General features: G+C 33.9%; 1 protein-coding gene across 1 annotated transcript in view; it reads right to left on the bottom strand.

Annotated features, from left to right (window-relative positions):
• The window catches only part of CCDC102B (coiled-coil domain containing 102B), a 223938-nt gene that overhangs the window by 16486 nt on the left and 191111 nt on the right, over positions 1–16341 (bottom strand). The window lies entirely within an intron of this gene.

Here is a 16341-nt window from a genome sequence, read left to right as displayed (position 1 = left end):
AGTTTCATCTCTACCCTAACTTCTCCCCTTTCCTGTCTCCATACAGCAGCCCAAGTGAACTTTTGAAATACAATAAGATAATGTTACCCCTGTTTAAAACTGTTCAATCATTTCCTATTATGAGCGTGATGGCACCCAAATTCCTCAAGGCCTGAGAGACTCTTCACACTCTTGTTCTTGATGCTGTTCCAGCTCTTCTCTGTTTGTCTCACTGGACTGAGTTCCTGGTGCTGTCCCAGCCATGGGCATTGGCAACTCCATGGCCTGTCACTTTGCCCTGAGATCAACACTTGGCCCCTTATTTATTTATTCTGTTTCATCTTAACTCTTACTAAATGTCTTCCCTTACTATCTAAATAAACAATATATGCATAAATGGATGAGATAATCATTAGATAAACTGTTTCCCTTGCCAATTATCTGTCATATCTATCACATAACTTGTTTAATTTTCTCCATACCCTTTTTCTACCATACTATCTTGCATGTTTATTACTTTATTTCTTTTTGTGTTTCTGCCACATTCACCTCACAGCCTACTATAATGCATATTTTATGCAAAGACTGGGACTTTTTCTGTCTTGTTCACTGTTTATAATATAGCGATAAATAAAATGTTGACTGACTAACCAACCAACTGAATCAATGGATAAGTGAATGAATACAGTGGATGAGTAGGAGTCAGCCAAGCTTTTGGTATAGGAGGAGGCTTCCAAGGAAGTGAACAGCATCAGGCTATGAAAAAAGGAAGCTCATAGGATAGTCTGTTGAAAGCACAGCAAGAGATAGATTGAAGTGGAATTATATGCAGGTAAGATATTGACCTGGATAATAGAGACAGGACCAAACGGAGCAAGGAATACTGAAGGCGTGTTACAGAGATTAACTTTTCCCTGAGGTCAGAAGAAAACTAAGGAGTTACCATTATAGCAATAATCAGGATGGAGTTGTACTCTAGAAGGTCTCCTAGTCATAGCCAAGGTTCAAAATGTTGATTGGTCCCATCTCCGGAGATTCCGCTCTATGGGTGTAGAAGGTGATATATGAATCATTATGTATTAAACATCCCCCACGTGATGCTATCATGGCAGGAAAGGTTGAGAGCCTCTAGGCCCAAGTGAAAAGAAATGGAGGAGGTGGGAATGGCCATGTGGTGTCCAGACAGAGGCTACCAAGGTCATTAAGAGATAACTCTGACCTTCCTCTGAGCTCACTGTCAATATATTTTTTGTTTGAATGGGCTTACAGATAGTGGTCAGAATGGCAAACAGAAATAAGACCATAATCCTTCCCTATCTGTGTGAATGAAACAATGAGTGAGCATGATGAAGGTTTCCCTCTTCTCTATAATGGAATCCAAAGGAAAGGTCCAAACTCCTTTCCCAGGCAATTCTTTAGATTACTAAATTTCTGTGCATAGTGACTTCTGGTTATTTACTCTTAGTCAGAGACCCAAATGAAGGAGAAAAGAAAAAGGGAAAAAAAATCAGTCTATCCTAACTGGCAAAACTAAGCCCTCTAGATTGGTGTTCAAATGTACCTGGAAATGTTACAGAGAAAAATTATAGGACCTAAGCAGCCAGATTATATTTATTTTTACGTTGCTTTATGTATGTGTTTCCATATGTATAGATCCTGGGTGTATCTCATATGTACCACATGCATAGATGTAAATTAGTTCTTATAATGTAGACTAAATAAAAATAATATATCTTTAGACTTGTTTTCTTTAGTAGCATGCATTAATCACCAATTAAATCTACAAATAATATAGCTCTATAACAGTAGGCAATACATTTTTATCTATTATAAAACATATCCTGACTCTGTGTGATATTTAAAGGTTACTAAAGAATTGCAAATATGGCTATTAATCTTATAGCTAAACCATAACTATAAGTAACAAACATAATTTAGTATTCATGCAGCATTTTGTGTCTCTAGAGAACACACATATTTAGTTAAGCCATCAATGGTTAGTCATCCAAATTGTAGATGGAATCACAAGTTCCTTTTCTATTTTCCACGCCCGCCTGGGGTAGAGAAAGTGAGATAAGTGACTCATATGCAGTGGGGAATGCATTACTCCCACGCAGTATTTCTGAAAGCCATGCACACTTAGCTAAATAATGCTTTATAACTAAAGTCCCCAACATTCTCTCTACCCACACTCAGTACCCTGTAATTCACAAAGCTACAAATGTTCAGAGAAAATACTTTATTTTGTTGCTGAAAATGCCTAATTTTATTTGACAAATCAGGCTTTTACAAGTCCCCCCATGCAGTCCCTTGTGTATAAAAGAGGCTCTGCACAGAGTAAATTCTCCTGATAGATAAAGCTATTGCTTTTGCTCATAATTCGAGAGAAATAAAAATTTAAGTAAAATATATTGAGTTTTGCAGACCCAATGTCCAAACAATTTCTACTTTTACTTATGTAAGAGAAAGAGCAGTAGGGCCAATGTAGGTGATAATAGGGAAGGGGTCAGAAAGGCAAATAGAAAGAAAATCATATTATGTGTTCATAAAAATTAGTAAGAAATAATCCAGAGGCCAAGGCCAAGATATATAAAGGAAAGAAAATTCACAGGAGAGGGAATAAAATAATCTAAAAAATGAAAATATATTACTAAAATTGTTGATAGAGAAATGATAAAAAAGACACTCTCATACACTAATGAAGGAAAATGTAAATTTTCATGACATGTTTGGGGAAGAGGATGATTTACCAAAATGTATCAATAGTTCTTAAATCTTTTTTATAAAATACTAAGATATATACAGAAGTTTTATGTTCAAAAATACTCAGCATTACTTCTAACAATAAATATTGAAAATAACCTATATGATTGGACCCTTATGTAATAAACTGTAATTAATACTTACAATGGGACATTATAAACCTTTAAAATCTGTGAGAAGAATTTTGATGGCATAAAAATAATGAGTCTAATGTAATGTGGAATAAAAAAGCAAATGGACAGTTTTATGTACATAATTATTCCAGTTATGTATGGATATACTCCATGCACACACAAACACACAAGAACAAGATATACAAGATACCTAAGATGCACAAAGTGTAGGGCTTTTCATTTTTTCCAGTTTTACCCAAGACCTCAAACTGAGAAGAATGGATTCTTGGTCTCTACACCTTCCTAAACAGGAAGGCACAACAAACAGATAAAGTGATGACCAGAAAAAAATAAAAAGGTGGGAGGACAGGGAAGTCCTGCTCCCTTTGCACCCCACACCAAGGGTGACTAAGAGGAGTGCATGTGCACAAGGAGACACTGGAAAGGCCTGTTTTCTGGGTCCTTTCTTCTTCCCCCGGAAATAGAGGTGGGTACTCGCCCCCACATGAAGCCAAATGCAGGGGGCTCTGGAGAACAAGCCAAAGATCTTAACTGAGCCACCAGGAGTTTGTGGACAGAGTGGTGCCTCATTCATATGATAAAAGGAAAAGCAGCCTGTTGCTACAGAGCAGGGAGATGGTGCTTCACAGTTAATTGCCTGCAATTTCAGAATTCCGAGGAACAAGAATGTATGAATGTTTGGGATGATCCATGAGAGTGAACCCTACAGAGAGGAGCTGGACTTGCATCATTTAAAAACAAACAAACAAGCAACTCCATTCAAAAATTCAAAAGGACTAGGTGGATGAGTGAAGTGAGATATTGAAACTGATAATTGATGGGACTGGATTTCCTAACTACTGATATAATAGACCACTATTGACATCCAGTAATAATGTAAAAGGCTCTGTGCTATTCTTAGATTATAATCAGGAATGAAAAAGGAACTTGTTCTAGGTAGCAGTATGAAAAAGATAAAACTGCTTCTCTTGGTTAATTGAAAAAGTTCCCATTTTCAACTTGTTTAATTAACCAAACATTTTAAAATGTAGAAATTGTTTTCCTATGGATTTAGGAGGTGATAATATTTTACTTTTTATGTTACTCTTCATTTTTAAAGTAGTATAGGAGAGCAAGAAATCTAAGATATTTATGTCCAAAGATGCCAGTCTTCAAAGGTAGCCAATAATTTCAAAAGATCCAAAAATGTAGAGAAGTATAAAAACTGAAACATGTTGGTTGTATTTGGCACATAGGCATTGATTAGTGAATTATGAGAGAAAACTTTCAAAGCAATGTAATAAAATAGAATGTGTATCCCCAAGAATTAAACAGTTCTATGTAGTAAAGAATACTCAGTAAGCACAGTGTATAGAGTTAGGAACAGATGTGTGAGGAGGTAAGAGAACAATAGCCTCAACGAGAGAAAAAAATTATTTAAATTGCAAGATGCTAGTACGTAACTTGATAAAGAATGATCAAGTGTCTTAGTATCATATGAGTCATGCATGGAATAAAACATCTAAGTTGTGGTATTGGTTATCTTTTGATACATACCCACAAAAATGTTCTAACTCTTCCCACTCAAGTGCAAAACCAACCTTATTTTCTTATTTGCTAAACTATTATAAATCCACTGTCCTCCAGATAGAATGGTACAATGATTCTTCCACATAAATAATACTGAAACGTGTTAGTCGATAGTAGCAATTAACCCCAAAATATCTTCAGTGACCTAATCATGAAGATTTTACTCTCAACTATATCAGATTCCAGTGCTGTCTTTCTCAAGTATTGTATTTTCGAGTTTATGTCTGTTGTCTTACAGTAATTCTCAATAGTGTCCCCTTCCATTCCTAAAACTTTCTTGATTTAGAGATGACAAATAATATGTTCACTTTAGTCATGAACCACATCAAATGCTATGTACTCTATAAGTTTTAGTCTTCCCTTCACTTTATCACTTCAGAAATTATTTTATACTTTTCTCATAGCCTTTGTCACGCTCCACTATACTAGTGATTTGAACCTGCATCTGAATCCCTACACTGTTGGACCACCTGCTTATTTGTTCTCGGATCTATCCCTCCCCCTTCCCCATTCTCTGGTATATTGCAGGGAAATCCATTTCCCAGGGCCCCTTGCCAGGTGGCTTACAGTTAGGTTTAGCCAACAGGAGGTCCTGGCAGAAGACTGGAGGGCAGGTGGAGGGAGATTCCAGAGTATTTCTCCTCCTGCTGTCTAGAGCTACATCTCTCCTGACAGTTGCCTATCTGCTGTAGCTCTATGTCCTCTGTGGTAGCCCTTTCCTTTGAGAAGGGAAGCATCAACAGTAGTTCTAGTTCTTCCCAGATAGCTCTAGCTACAGGATCCAGGAACATTATTTTGTACTATTGTCTCTCTCCACCCTAATAGCCTCTTCCTTCTGTTGCGAATCTATGGGTTACCCAATAGCAGTCTACTTAGCTTCCCAGCTCTTCCATTCTTGTATAAAATCCCCTCTGTTTGTAAGACTCAGGATATTTTCTATTTCCTTGACTAGACCCTGACGAATATAGAGTGTATGTTTCATGAGGGAAGTGGTTTTCTCTTACTCATATTGTATCTCTGAGTATTTACAGTATATATTAAATGTGGATGGTATTTCGAAAGACGTATATCAAAATTAAAATACAGCTTGACGTAGAAAAGACTGAAAAGTGTTTCTTTCTACTGCATTGAATTCAAGCATTCCTAAAAATATTGTGCAATTTGTTATTAAGTAAGTATCATCCTCCAAAACTTTACTCTTCCACAAACTACCAAAATGTACCATTGTTTTTGACAGAGCACTTGCTTTGGGAACAAAGTGAGAGATTGATTACAGGTATACAAATTGAGTGGACCTCTCGGCTTTTTATTTTCTGTTCAAATAAAAGTTAGATATAGAACCACAAAGCTAACTGAATTCTTTAAGTTAATATCAGAAAGAGTATATATTATTCACAAACTCAGATTATCTCTAGAATATAGGAACTAGACCCCTATTCATAATATTAATTAAAATTTAATTCTAAGTGAAGTATCCCAAGAATGGAAAAATGAGCACCACATGTACTCACCAGCAAATTGGTATTAATTCATCAACACATAAGTGCACATATAAGAATAACATTTATTGGATGTCGGCCAGGGGGGAGGGGTGAGGAGGGGACGGGTATATGCATACACAAAGAGTGCAATGCGCACAATCCGGGGGATGGACACGCTTGAAGCTAGGACTTGCGAGGGGAAAGGGCAACATACGTAACCTAAACATCTGTACCCCCATAATATGCTGAAATAAAAAAAAATTTAAAGAGAGCTTGGGTCATCAGAAGAAGAAAAGGCATAGATCCCACATGTTTCAAAGTCCCCATGGGAAGAAATGCCAGAGCTAGATGTTCCTCTGGAAACTCTGCATGGCTTGTCTTGAAGTCAATCGACATGCCCCTTCATCCAGATCTACTCTTCAGGACCTGGCATTTTGAATTTATGCACTAGTTGTTTACACAAATAATCTGCAAATGCCTTGTGTCCAGAATTCAGGAAGTTTAGGGCTGTGAGAAGACAGTGGCATGTTGGAATTAGCCTGTAGTGGCTCAGAAGAGAGCCAATTGTAAACTATTTTGTGAGTTTCTGTGTTACAAAGGTAACATATTCCTGGCCTGGAAATGATTACTATAGATAAAAGAGAAGAGAAAATCTTAACTTTCCTGCACAGAGAATCTACTCTAGCCGCTGTTATTCATGTCAATTTTACCTGTAGGAGTGGTGGCTATAAACTCTGTTTTACTGCTAAAAACTAGTAATTTAAATGATTTTAACATCTTCTGTCACTCGCCAATAAATGACCTTTATTTGAACATAATCTTGTCATCTTTACAATATGAAGATGGCTAAATCTTTGGAGAGAAAATGTAAATCTACAAATATGTTCTTGATTTTTTAAATTTATTTATTTTCTTTTTTTAAATTTCAGAATATTATGGGGGTACAAACATTTTGGTTACATATATTGCCTTTGTATCATTTTTACTGGAAAATCTAAGTATCCTTCCCAGTCCATAATTAAAAACAGAGGCAGAGATATTGTATATGTGTTTTTTAATACTCTGATGCTATAGCTATTAAATAAAAATCACTTATGAAGCATATGTAGCGAACTGGTAAGTAAAACCCTTTTACATACAAAAGTGAATAGAGTTAAAAGTCTTACACTAAACTTTACACAAAGTATTCAAGCTCTAAATATTATATTATCTGTTCTGTTTATAAGGCATAGTTTAAATATATATTCTCTTAAAAATACTTGAATAATTTAGATGTACTGTTATTAGACTCAGTATTTATAATTGGTTTGTCAAAGATTGAATAAACATTTATTCCAGAATTTAATGGAAATCTGTCTATATTTTTAAATTACTGAAATAAATTCGTTCTTTTCAGTCTGTGTAAGGCCACATGTTACACATACTGACACTGTCTAACACAATCTAACGCAATCGCAGGAAAGGGTTCTTTCCATCATGAGAACGGCATATTTCTGCCAAAGACACAAGTGCACAAACAAGTGCAAGAGTGAGGCAAAAATAATGCAACTCTGTTATAAAAGAAGCAATTTCTCTCTAAATTCTTTTGGATATTTTTCTTGAAAATGTTAAAAAATCAGTACCATTGGAATTTATTTTGTTATTTTGATGATGATTTTTGTATTATTTCCCAGGATCATTTTTTTCACTCCTTAAAACATACAGCTATAATTAATCCCCAGTCGGTAATTGCACAAGACCAGTTCTATACCATCCAAAGATCAGATAAAACAAACTATCTAACATTTTCTCAAATTAACTTTAACCTATATGAGATGAAGTTAATCTTAAAGCTAAAAAAAATTCAGTGAAGATATTTCTTCTGAGTTTATTCACAAATAATAAATGCTGTCTCCTAGTAAATGAGAGTACCTTTAATAAACGAAGTTATTTTTTCAGACTTTTCACTTTAAATTCTTAAAGGCAGTGGTTGATCACAGAGGGCATTATTATATTGCTATATATATAGTTGAGAAAAAAAATCCAACCTATTTTATTACTGGCTTGTAAAATAATGCAAATTGAAAACATTTGCTTGAGTTCGTATGTCCAACAAGTCCAGTGTTCTGTGAATTTTATAGTCAGTTTATACAAGGTAAGGAAACTATCCCTGTAGTTGGATCAAACCATTTGGTCCATTAAGACCTCACTTAAGCTGCCAAGTTACATTTTTTCTTGCATAATATTGTTTGGCATCTGCATTGATCAAATTAACTGGTCACTTGCCAAATGTCCACTTCACTTTGGCATATAGATGAGGATTATGAGAGTGAGAAGATGATTTACTAAATATCTGAAATTTACTAATATCTGAAAGAGTTCATATGTTCGCCCAAATTACATAAATTATACTCAAAAAATAACTGAATCACCCCTCAGGATTCCTCTCAAACTAATGTATACTTTCAATTATAGAAAGAAAATTATGCTTCTAAAAATGGAAACTGAATAATATGAACACAAACAATCTGATGATAAAGGTATTAATTTTAAAACATATTTTATTTCTGGTACAAATCTTTGTGGTCTGTGATGCTAACTAAAAAAATGTATGAATACATTTTAAAATTTCTATTCACAGAAAAGTTATATACAATTTTGCAAGAAAATTATATATGAGATACATTTTTATAAGATTAAGAAATATTAAAATTTTGCTGTAATATTTCACTAAGTTCTTAGTCGTTTACCAAATATTTTCATTGGCTACTATTATCAAGACACTGTTTAATTTTTATGAAAAGAGATTATAGTCTAGAAAGAAAGATAACGTACAGTCTAATGATGAAACTACAATGAGGAAAGTGAACTGGCATACTAACAAAAACTGGAAACTATTTTCCAGTCATTCATATAAAATTGAAATATAATCACTTAGTTTTTATTTAAAAAATGTTTTAGAAAGTACTAAAATTTCCCCTGCAAGCAAGGTTTATTCCCAATTCCCTGTTCCTTTGATTTGGGTTCCTTCTTTCCTTCCATCCTTTCCTTTCAAGGAAAAACATGAAAACAAAACTCAGTCATCCAGTGACACCACTCTCCTCCCACAGCTGTCATTCCCTCTTGTATTCCAAGCCATTGTTCTCTCCCAACTGCTACAACAGCCTCCTTATTGGAATGTATAATTTCGCCCACCTACAGTCAATTCTCAGCAGCTAGGGTCACCCTTGCTCCTTGTAAAACATTAATCAGGTGGTGTATCCTCTCCTCAAAATTCACCATGGTCCTCCTTTCTCTCAGAGTAAAATCCAGTGTCTTTATGATGACCTACAAGATCCCAAATGACCTGACCACCTGTCAACTCTTTGAACTCCTCCTCCCCCACAATCGGCCTCATTGGTGCTTCAGCTGCAAAGCCTGCCATGCTAGTTCTCAAACATGTCCAGCCTGCTCTGCCATCTGGGCCTTGGCTGGTCCTTCCCCCTGGCCCAGATACCCACTTGGCTTATTACCTGACCCCCTACCAATCTTTGCTCGGTATCACCTCCTCTATGAGACCTATTCTGCCCCCCCATCTGACACTGCACACTCTGCTACCTGTATCCTCCTAGCCGACTGTCTACTTTATTTCTTTTTACAAAACAAAACAAAAAAGTAACCTTTGCCAGGTAGTATACAGTTATGTATCATGTTTAGTTTTTCTTGACTGACTACCTTTGCTAAAATACGAACAGTTCCAGGGCAAGGATCTTTACCTGTTTTGTTCACTGATGTATCCAGAGACCTAGAGCGTGCCCTAAGTAAGTATGTGTTGTGTAAATGAATGAACTATTTAAGTTTGCTGTATCATTCTGTGTTCAATGCAAGAAACTCTAGATATCTTTAACAAAAGGGATTCAATATAAGGAATTAGATGCTTATAAAATGTTTATGATTCTGGAGGAGAGAATTCCATCCTTGATCTCCAAGAATAGCCCTGGCAGAATTTCCTCTGCCATACCAGGACGGAGGGGTAGATTAGGTACAACTGGGGATAGAAAATTGGAACCTGAGAAAAGTATTAACCTCCCTTGATGCGCTGAAGTCTAGCTACTGCATTCCGGAATGAAATACCATCTCAGTCATAGCTGCTTCTTGATCAATAGGCTACTTTGCCAACTCCAACAGCAAAAACAAAACAAAGCAAAAACTAAAACGCAATGGGGGTCTCTGCTTCAATTCTGTATTTCAAGTGTCAGGAATGTGCCTGTAACTGGTAGAACCTAACCAGCATCTAGGCTTCATGCTGCAAGGGAGTTCAGAAAATGGCTTTCTAGCCTTTGCAGCCTCTATCATAAAGGAAAGCCATCACGGGAGGAGAGGAGAACAGAGGTTGAACCGGACAACCTACAGGAGCCACCACGATCTATTTCATCTGTGACTTTGCATACTTAATACAACCAGGTCCCCATGTAAGTGAACAAATAAGTCTTCGCAAATGTCCTTTTAAAGACTACGTAACAATTCATTATATAGCTGAGTCATTTACTATTCCTATGCTGAAGGAAATTGCATTTTATTCTGTCTTTATCTTTTCTGTATTCAATCATATACAGTATTCTCCAAAAAAAAAATTCTAATAAATATCATTTTCTTCATTTTATCCCACTTTAAGAGTGTTGCAGTTCCCCATAAAGTTGAGGCTAAAGGCACTAACTTGGCTAGCTTGTTTGTATTCTTTTTGTTTTTTCTAATTGTCTTAAGCTTTTGTTTCATACTGTGAAATGAACTAGAGAGATTTCCATTTTATTCCAGAGTTTATATTTCTCCAGAATTACTAGACATACATATTGCTATGATAATTTTCTTCAGAACATGCCAATCTGCATGCCTATTAGAATGTGCATTCCCTACCACTGAATAGCACTATGAACATATTATAAACTTTTAATTTATTTATAAAGTATAACATAGATAAATGAAGTACACAAATACTAACTATACTTTTAAGAAAACTATTAAAAAATTGAACATGCTTGTGAACCCACCTCCTGCATCAAGATACGGAACGTGGCCAGCACAGCAGAAGACACTTGCTCCACATCAGCCGCTAGTCTGACTCCTACTATTATAAGTTAGATGTGCTTATTTTTAAAATTTCTAGAAATAAAATAACACTGTATATAATCTTTTGTGTCTTCTTTTCTCACTCAACCTTATATATGTGAGATATAGTCATGTTCTTGTATGTTTTGCTGTTTTGTTTGTCATTTCTGTATAGTTTTCCATCCTAGAAATATATCACAACTAAATTAGTGATATTGTTTATGAATTTTTGTACTCTTTCTAGACTAACAGATTTTTTCTATTATGAAAATTTCTGCTAACTTCTGCATCTTTTGAAATAATCATTTGATGAATAGTTACTTATCTTTTCTGATACGGTTATTTAGAACCATTTTGATGTCTATTTCAAAGGTTTCATTGTATAAATACTTGTGTTAAATTTTGCTACACTATGGCCTATATAAATTCGGATTGGGAAAATTATTGAGATTGTATTTGGAGGAAGTATTTGTGCTTATGATTGTTTCTTTTCATGTCCAATGGCTTTATTCTTAGTTCAAAGTATAAACATTTTGATATATTGTTATAATTATCAATCTTAAGCATGAACCAATATACTTTAACATCTAAACTCTTAGCCTACTTTCATTCCCCATTCTTTCATTTTCATGTTTCTTATCTTCATTAATTAATCTATTAAAATATTAGATACTAATAATTATTTTTATAATGGAGTTTTAAATTTAGCTTTTACATTTGTGTCAATGTTCAACATATTTTATTTTTTGTTGGAAGCAGCACAATTATCTCTCTAGACAATATAGAGAAAGGATATCAGTAATTGTTAGACTAATGTCATAGTAGAGGAAGCTGCAGAAAGAATTTATTAGCCACAGAAAAAGTTGCCATCTCCCTGAGAGTTTAATAGTCAATATGGTGAACAGGGCTCACCCCAGAAAAATAGGATAATAGCAATAGTATTAATATGAACAAACATTTATTAAACATTATGTATTGGTATGACATTATGTGCTATAGTATGACTCCAAGGCTTGAGTTGTTAACTCTACATTACGCTTCTGGCAGCAGACTAATTCAGAGATTTTTATAGGTAGGGAATAGACTAATAGATCACAAGCCTTAGTTCTCAACAGCTTATAATTGTATACAACTGTGTCTGCAAGGTCATAGCCTTTAATATATCCATTTGGGCTGATCTAGACAAAACAAAGATTAACAGATTGTAAGACAGTCGGTTTTCACTAGATATACAAATGACACTGCCCCTCAATGCTCATGTTGAATTTTATATTATTTCAAGGAGTTTTTCTGCATCTATCTTTTTATCCACATTAGTTTTAACATCCAAAGGCCTATAGCTAATCACAACAGGGTCTAAAGAAAGCCATATTACTTTAATTCATTGATTTAAATGAAATCAAGTAATAATTCTCCTTTTCAAAAAGTAACCATGTACCTTAAGGGGTTAGTATTATAAATAGTGTATTACATATTCCCACATCCAGAGTAAATTTGGCTCTTAATGTCATGATAAAACGCATTTTCTAAGCTATCAAAATTAATAAATATTTGAAATAAAAAGAAGTATTTTCAACTGTATGTGAAAGCAAATTAAGAATAAGTTGATAAATCCTAAGTAAAATAGTAGAAAACTGAATTCAGCAGTAAATTAAATGAATAATAAAACATGACTAAGAAGTGCTTATTCTAGGATGACAGAAATGTTTTGCTATTAGGAAGCTATTCATATAATTCATCTCATAAATTGCTAAATGGAAAGGGAAAAAAACAAACCTAAAGCATTTCAATAAAAGCCTAAAGAGAATTTGATTAAAACTCAAAAATACATTTTAAAAAAATAAAAATTCAATAAATTATAATGAGCAGGATATTCCATATACAGTCTCCATAAGTTAATCATCATCATTATCATCATCATATTTAATGCTAAAACATTGCACCATACCTATAAAATCAGGCAAAAGCTTAGGATGTCTGGTTTCTGTCCTTTTTTTAATTTAGTGTTGCCATTTAAATTTTGGCCAAATCAACATTTCAAAATATTTAAACATTATAAATATTATAAATACAGGAACAGTATCATTATCCTTTGCATAGAAATATAAACAAGTTAACCCCAAGAATATAAATTGACAATGAATGAAAACACCTCAGGATTAATCTGTTTGTATGTTACACATAAACATATACAAACCAATATTATTTCTTATAATCCAGAATTGACCTGAGAGGAACTATAATATTAATGAAAAGAAGATCCAATTAATATTAGCAAAAAATTGTATAGAATATCTAAGAATAAACTGGATAGGGAATTTATAGACTCTTAAGAAAATAAAAGCAGTTTTCTAAAGTGATAAAAAGATCTGAATAGTGTAGAAATATTCCTTGTGATATAAACAATTATCACTTATGTAAAAGGCCAATCTCTAAATTAACTCACAAATTTAATGCCATCCAAATCAAGTAGATCATAATGGTATTCTTTTTTGGAACACAGAACAATAACATGGAAAGTTTCTGGAAAATATGAGTGTAAGAAAAGAGCCAAGAATATTTTAAAAAAAGAAATATTCTGATTATATTATGTTGAAGTAACAATACTTAAAACCAAATGGTGTCATGACAGAAATAGCCAGATGATAAGTTTAAAGAAGGCAGAAATCCAAAAACATGTCTAAATAGTCCTAAGATTTGTAGTCATCCATTGCTAATGAAAGTAAATTGATATAATTTTTTGAGACAATATTGCTAATGCAATAGAATAAATTAAAATGTGGCCAACTTTTGACTTAGCGATTGCCAAAATAATAATTACATATGTGCTAAGATAAACTAAATACCACTCTTGGTCTTTATTTAAATGAATTATTCCATATGCTTTATAATGCTATTAAAATATTTTGCAGAAAAAAATTTAATAATTTTATAAAATATTCCTTTCCCTATTTTTGATATTTTCTATATTTTCCAAAATTTCTACATGCATTCACACCACTTTATTATCAAAATAAGGACATTAACAGCCATTTTAAGATAACCAATTACTATTTTGAGCATAATTAACTAATTTTCTAATATTAACACAAGATTTGTGAAAATTCATTGGCTATATTTTAGTGAAATTTTGAACTAATTAAATAATTTGTAGCATGAATAAATAGGAATCTAAATATCAATTACTTGTAAACTGAAACAAACTCAAGATAAAATATTTTGTTTTCTTAAACTTTGGTATAATTCAAGTAATAAAAAGAAAATGCCATTTTACTGAGAAAAGGGAATTTTCTGTGGGTAATATCAAACCCACAGAAAGTTTGCTTGGTAAAAGCAAACTTCTCTGAAAAGCATTTATATTTCTGTTGAATCTTACAAAGACAAAGCCTTAATTATTGCTGTATGTACTAATAAAGGCTAAATATACCAGGGAGTTAGGGAAAAAATGTTGATTGCAAAGAAATCTGAGGTTCTTAGGGGCTGGTCTACAAAGATTTTATGTAGATAAAAATTTTTAAAAAATAAAAGAGCCATTATCAGAGTGTGAGGTGTTATCTCTCCGTACATAATAGGTACAATGTTTGTAGAGAAAATTGATGAATGAAAGAAATCACTTGTGCAATGGCTCAAGGCTAAAAAGTACAAAGTCTGTAGGGAAATCTTTACAAAAATCATATTATTAGGTAACAATGATGGTAGTAAATGAACACTACAGAGAAAAGCCGGTAAACCCCAGAAAATAATACTAAACCACATACTTCAACTTGATATAGATCTGCTAGCCTTAATTTATCACTTATTAGTGCCATCTCGATACAAGAAATATGCAGAATGATACTCCTTAAAAGACTCAAACAGTTTGACTATATTTATGATAACAACTGTTGGGGGTAAAATAAGAAAAACTAATTCATAGTTAATTCTCAAACATTTTGTTGACTGTATCAGCCTCCTTCTTCAAATATTTGGTGAGAGCTCACATACATACTGAATTGTTATTTATTTATTTAAAGACAGAATCTTGCTCTGTCAACCAGGCCGGGGTACAGTGGCACAATCATAGGTCACTGCAACCTTGAACTTCTGGGCTCAAGAAATCATCTTGCCTCAGCCCCCCAAGTAACTGGGACTACAAGTGTGTACCACCTTGTCCAACTAATTTTTTTTTTTTTGGTAGATACAGGGTTTTTCTGTGTTGCTCAGGCTGATATCAAACTCCTGGCCTCAAGCAATCCTCCAGCCTCAGCCTCCCAAACTGCTGGGCATACAGGCATGCACCACTGTGCCCAGCTGAATTGCTCTGTAATCTCATTGTTTTCTTAAGACAAAAATAATGAATTAAATATTTAATAATTGAATTTCTGCTTTCCCTTCACTTATGAAGTGTTCATTAAACAATAGTGCTTAGAAAATTTAGCCATAAAAAGAACATGGGGCATGGATAATTTAAAGAATAATTGATCTTGATAAATTAGGAATATATAAATATAGATAGAGCTGGCATTGGTGTTTAAGATATGTCAACCCAAAATAAGTGACTTAGGCAAAGATCTCCATCAATGGAAGTTTGTTCAGCCAAAGTTGAGGACATGTCGGGGAAAAACACGAACCACAAACAAATCTGTGGCTGTTTTTCTGAAGAGGAATTTAGGAACTTCAGTGTATACAGGAAAAAAAAAAAAAAAAACAGTCTTGTGAGACCCAGGAAAATCTACATTTTACATAAGATAAGGAGAATGTTAGAAGAGAAAAAAGGAGTGCAGGAAGCATCAATTATGTAGGTGTCCCTTGGTAAGTGAAAGAATGTTTGACCCTGTCTTGTCTCTGTTCTGCACCTGGGAAGATAAACTTGTAATTCATTATTAGTGTGGAATTGAACACACTTTAGTTTTAGGAACCAGTCATAGCCTGCAGACCTACAGTTACAATTTGTATGTCCTTACTTATGTGAGGCCAGGAAGGAATTTTCTTAATGAATAATCTGTGGGGCCAGTTCTTCACGGGTGCCTGAGGCATTTACCTTCCCTTTTGCACAAAGAGTTGGGAGGTGATCCTGAGATTTTCATCTTCTTTTCTAGGGAGATGACTATACTGCCTATTTGACAATGGGCACTGCTTCTTGTGATTTTTCCATGTGGACACATTTTACACTCTCAACTAATTTGTTTGTCCCTTGGGGGATGTGATGTCTTATGAGTCTTTGAATTTCCTGTAGCATTTAGAGGTGTCTTTCAACATAGGTTAGAGTGGAATGAGATAATTTTGATAGACTAATATGCCTTTCTGTCCATAAAAAATAGTCTATCTAAATATCTTAAATAATCATTTGTAAATTTTATTTTTAATAATGA

The sequence above is a fragment of the Propithecus coquereli genome, unplaced genomic scaffold (assembly GCF_000956105.1).
Source record: "Propithecus coquereli isolate 6110/MARCELLA unplaced genomic scaffold, Pcoq_1.0 Scaffold55, whole genome shotgun sequence".
Lineage (NCBI taxonomy): Eukaryota > Metazoa > Chordata > Mammalia > Primates > Indriidae > Propithecus > Propithecus coquereli.
This window is presented reverse-complemented; position numbering and strand designations above follow the sequence as displayed.